Source organism: Balaenoptera musculus, chromosome 21 (assembly GCF_009873245.2).
Source record: "Balaenoptera musculus isolate JJ_BM4_2016_0621 chromosome 21, mBalMus1.pri.v3, whole genome shotgun sequence".
NCBI lineage: Eukaryota > Metazoa > Chordata > Mammalia > Artiodactyla > Balaenopteridae > Balaenoptera > Balaenoptera musculus.
In genome coordinates, this window is record NC_045805.1 from 2,647,448 (window position 1) to 2,653,447 (window position 6,000).

The window sequence follows — 6,000 nt, forward strand, 5'->3', positions numbered from 1 at the left end:
TTATATCATCATACTGGACTCACTTCGCTGTTTTCTTCAGAGCGTTAAATTTTCTATTTATTACTTCATTTGTCAACCAATGTTTCAGGAATGTCTACCGTGTGTCGGGCACTGTTATAGGCACTACAGACAGAGCAGCAAACAAACAGAAACAAGTGACCTTTTGGAACTTTCATTCTACTGGGGTTGGGGGCAGGGGAGACAAGAACTGAGCAAACGAGTGAAATAAATAGTGTATTTGAGAGTGACAAATTCTAGTTGGAAGGACAGAAAGAGCCACGATGGGTGAAGTACTGGAACTGAAACAGGCTGAACAGGGAAGTCCTCCCTGAGAAGGTGACCCTGCCTCAGGATTTGACTGGAGGTAAAAACCAAGTCACGATGGTATCTTGGGAAAGAACATGCTGAATTGGCAAATGCAAAGAAAAACTGTAAACTAGTCTAGTCTGAGTTTACACAGGTGATTTTGCAGGGTAATCATTTGAGTTCTGATGGTCCCCAAATCACCACACTCTGTGGCCAAAAAACTCAAGAGCAGTGAGACGGGAGAGCCCGGGCTCACACTTCAAAACACGCCTCACTGATGGTTAGTCTCTTCTGTCAACACTCAGCTTCCTTCCACAACTCTATCCTATCTTTCTCTCTATCACACTGACTTTAAGAAGAAGCTCTAAGTAATACAATGTCACTAGTGCAGTCGTGAGTTAGCTTTGACTCCTTTGGAGAAGCTATGATGTAAATTTCCATCTTCAAAGGACATTAGTAAATCAGCTTTTTTTAAGAATCAATTTTATTTATTTATTTATCTATTTATTTATTTTTTTATTTATTTTTGGCTGCACTGGGTCTTCGTTGCTGCGTGCGGGCTTTCTCTAGTTGTGGCAGAGCAGGGTTACTCTTCGTTGTGGTGCACGGGCTTCTCATTGCGGTGGCTTCTCTTGTTGCAGAGCACGGGCTCTAGGCACGCAGGCTGCAGTAGTTGCAGCACGCAGGCTCAGTAGTTGTGGCTCGCGGGCTCTAGAGTGCAGGCTCAGTAGTTGTGGTGCATGGGCTTAGTTGCTCTGCGGCATGTGGGATCTTCCCGGACCAGGGCTCAAACCTGTGTTCCCTGCATTAGCAGGCGGATTCTCAACCACTCCGCCACCAGGGAAGTCCCAGTAAATCAGCTTTTATACAAAAAACCTAGTGTGTGCTCCAAGTCTGGATCCTTCAAGATTATAGGAAAGGGAACAGTTTGAGAGGTTAGAAGAATCACATCTCTGGAGGCAGGCAAAACCAGGAGAAAATAACCCCCTGGAATGGAATATAGCCCATAAACAAGTCCATTCGCTTTGGTCGTGTGTCCGCTGTCACTGTTTCTTCTGCTAGCTGTGGCTATCATTCTATGAGGTGAGAGTTGTGTTTCACAGAGAACTGTGGTTTCTGCCGAGAACCAGGGCTACCTAACCAGTCGCCAGAATCTCCAGCCTTGTTCTTGCATGATTCCTGGACAAGGCAAATTCCTATAGATGCCGCTGTTTCTACACGTGCTGCTGCCACCTCCCTGCAGATATTCTACTGGGCATTGCTTTCTGCATTACAAACTTACAGGGCACAGCAGCTCTCTGCCAGGGATCATCGCTGAACACCTGACTATACTGAGCCCATGATCTCTTCTGCTTTTGGTGTGTTTTCGTGTTACCACTCATTATTTGATTTATTAATGCCTTTAGATTACTTATTTACACAGCAGCCTTTAGATAACTTACTGAGAAAGACCTTGTGATCATTCATTTTAAGTGTCACCTTGACTGGGCTAAAAGATGCCCAGATAGCTTGATAACACATTATTTCTGAGAATGTCTGTGAGGATGTTTCTGGAAGAGAGTGGCATTTGATTCAGTAGACTGAGTAAAGAGATCCACCCTCACCAATGTGGGTAGGCATCATCTAACCCCTTGAGAGTCCCAACAGAACAAAAAAGCAGAGAGAGGCTGAATTCTCCCTCTTTGGTGGAACTGGGATGTCCATCTTCCCCTGCGCTAGGACGTTGGAGCTCATGGGTCTTGGGTTTTCAGACTCTGGAACTTAGATACCAGTGGCCCCATGGTTCTCAGGCCTTTGGATTAGAACTAAATTACTCCACTGGCTTTCCTGGTTCCCCGTCATGAAGACGCAGATCCTCAATCTCCATAACCATATGAGCCAACACCTATAAAAATTCTCTTGAGAGAGAGAGAGATATATATATGTATCTCCTATTGGTTTTATTTTTATGTAACCCGTTGGTTCTATTTCTCTGGAGAATCCTGATTAACACAAACCTATTCTGTCCTCTTTCCAGTATATTATTTTAAAGACATTTCAAAGTTATATTAGTTGCATCCTAATATTTCACGAAGTTCATAAAAGTGTAATTTCAATTGTTACTTACAGTTCTCTGTGGACTTCATGCCACAGGTGGCTCATCCATGAAATAAATACAATTGCCAGTCGCCAGGCCACATTCAGAATTCTACCTCCCTCTGAAAACTAAGACTTCCTCTCTGAGCCAACCTCTTTACGCCTGGGACTTTATTCCTGCACAGTGATTCATCCTATGATAAATAAATCAGTCTTCATGCAAATGATTTTCTTGTTGGCCCATCCTGCTTGTGTGTTGGACATTTCCTAATGTAGCACCGCTTAATATAGACTCAGACTGAAATCCCTGTCGTAGATAAATGGAGGAGAAACAATAAATAAATAGGTATTTGTTATGTATACCAAATAAAATTATATATTTGAAAGATCTATAATCCATAAAAAAGATTACTAATGCATAGTAGCAATGACGAAGTGAGTGCCCACTGACTCCTCCATTTTGTTTTTACCTTCTTGCTCCAGGATAAATGCTAAGGGCTCAGGACTAAATAAATCATCTTCCTAGTCTGATCTGATTTTAGTGTAGGCACATCATCTAGAGGCTCTTCCCTCTCTCCACCTTATACTGACCATCCAATGCATTCAGATGCTTATTAACTGAGCTTTTACTTTCATCTTCATCCCAAGTTTCTATTGTTGTAACTACTTCACGCTTCCACCCCTTCAGTTTTCTTAGATTTATATCTGGAAAGTATTATGAACTCAATAAATGGTCACTGAATGAATAATATATGACTTAAAACAAATAAAAGACTAGATAATTCATTACAAGAGAGCGCTCATTAATGAATTTGTGATCTCTTCTTTACTACAGCTGTCAGCCTTCCAGCCTTAGCCATGGTGTTCGGATTTTATTTGAATAGCTGCTGTAGTTTTTCATGTCCTCCAGATATTGTAAAATGTCAGTGTGGTTTTTATCGTGTGATGTTACGAAAAAAATGAAATAAAATATCACGAATTTCTACTTCATTAAATTTGGGATTTGTGATCATTTAACATGCTCTGGCCTAAAGGCTACCTTTAATCATATAATAAACAAATGAGTAGCTTAAAGTACACAACAGGAGGAATGGCAAAACCCCTTGGAAAAAGCACATGGTCTTATGCCAGCGGCCGATACTCAGTATAAGTAAAATCAGGTTGAGTAGATCTACTGCGAAGCACGTTCTGCTTAACAACTGAAACCCCAAAAAACCCACAAAATACAGAACCAAAAAAATCCCATACTTTTCTTTTTAAATTAGGCTTTTCATTTAATCATAACAGAGATTTCATTTATTCCTAATAGTCTTTTATATAATCATAGAAATTATGTGCTGCATGGGGCATTGCAAATGATGTGATGCAAACTCTCATTTGTAGACATGGAAACTGAGGCCAATTGAGGTGATTTACTGGCATTCCCAACGTGACATATCCAACCGATGTGTCAGCCTGGCCTTCACATCTCAGATGTATCATGTATCATGTATCAAGTATCACTACCGGCCCATGATACTTCTGTCATTCTTTCCGCTAATTAACACAAATTAATGAAGTTTTACTACCGTCACAGCACTTTTTGGAAAAAAAAGTAACTTGTTGGCCTCTGTTTCATAAACTATAAAATAAAGGCAGACTAGCTGGTCAGCTCTAAAATTGTATCAGATGTTAAAACTAAATAATCTGCTTTATCTGAACTCTGAACAATTTTTTGTAACTTCCTTAAGGAATATTCATTTTCTGTCATATACTGCAGGTATAAGGCTATATTACAGATCTTGTCCAAGACTGTAATTACTCTGAAGGCAAGGACTCCCTTAGACAGTCATTAAGCATTTGTAGAAAATGATGCAAAGATCATAAAACTTTTTTTGAGCTGAGAAACTGAGTTAAGAAAAAAATGCTATGATTTCAAGTCTCAAATATTTCATTGGGTCTAAGGAAAACAGATGTTTTTTTCCCCTACTGTGCATTTTTCACATTATCTTAAATTGAGGTCTATATTTAAAGAATTGAATAACCTCATGTGTACTAATGGGAATTAAATGTTTTGCTTCAGCTTTTAAAAAACATTTTTATGCACTATTATATCTTCATGTACCTATATATCCCAATGATATTTCTAGTGGAAATATCAATGAAGTTTTAGTCATGGAGTTAAACACTGATTGATTTCAGCTTATTCTCTAATCATATTAAAACCAAAACATATACATATACTTCACAGCGAGTTACCTGAAATATTTTTGTCCTTGTTTGTGGCTAGTTTTCAACAGATATTATTTAAAATTAAGATCAGAGAAAAAAATGTTTTAAAGTTTTAAAACTTATATTCAGTAAAAGCAATGTGAACTATTTTAACTTTGAGATCTGTCATACAACACAAATAGGGTTTCTATACATTTGGCAAGTCAGCTATAGTTAAAATGAAATATTTACCCACAGGCATTAATTATTATTTGGGGGAAGATGGTAAAGAAAAATTCAATTTTGATTTGTGTTTATAGTTTTTATCAAATCACTCCAACAATTACTAATTTTAGAAACACTATTTTTTATGTAACAGAAAATCTTTCAAAACACTAAATTCCTTTTTTTCCTTTGTATGGAATCATTCCCTGAATGCAGGCTACGGGTTGGCACAAAAGATATTTATTGTCTTGAAAAAGTAAAGTCAAACAGATGAAGTACCTATGAAATTATGATCTATCGACTGAGCGTTCATAGTTAAACTATCTTTGTTAAATTTTGATTCTGAAGCTCTTAAAGTCATGGCACCAATGAGAGCCTGCCAGAGTTACAATTTCCCACCCTGTGGCTACAGAAATGATTGAAGTGGCATTGGGGTCAAGCCTGCGGTTGGTAGAACAGAGCGGGGGCTATCACATCGCTCATTTCATCTCAGTGCATTGGCGTGTTTCTGGAAAAGGAAAAACTGCTTTATTGAGCCGTCTCCAGACATGAGTCAAAGCACCTCACATGCTGCCAGCTATTTGCTGGAAACCCCTCCTGTTAGTACTTGAGGTAGAAAAACACCACTGCCTCCCGCTTTTCTTTCCTTCACTTTTAGGTTAATGCAGCATAGGTGCAGCACCCTACCTGGCCTTTAAAAATGTTTTAAACATTTTTGAAATGTTTAAATGTTTGACATTTCATTTATTTCATTTCTTTTTCTATCCTACCATTTCTTTCCTGTTTTTGTCCACTCTTCTGCCTTCTAGCTCCTTCAGTTTCCTAAACCATGAGAAAAGGTGTCAGAATTCATGTAAGGAATGCTTCCCATTTTCTCCACCAAAATTTCTGTCATTCAACAAAAGAAAAAGCTTCAATACCTAAGAGAGTCAGGAGAACAAGGAAAATGCTTGTATAATAAGCAGAAACCTATGTAACCAGTTGACTTGTAAAGAGCTCTTTTCTTTATCTTTCCCTTCTGTAAACAAAAAGTCCTAGAGGCTAATCTGCTTAAAGAGTCCATGGGCCCATCTAGGAAGGAAGACCAGACTATCATTTCTCCCTGAGATTTAATGTTAGAGAATATTGTTAAGTCAGCATATTTTTTACAAGCAGAAGTAGGAGCAATATGTAAGAAGAAATAAGAAAAATATGGCCACTGAA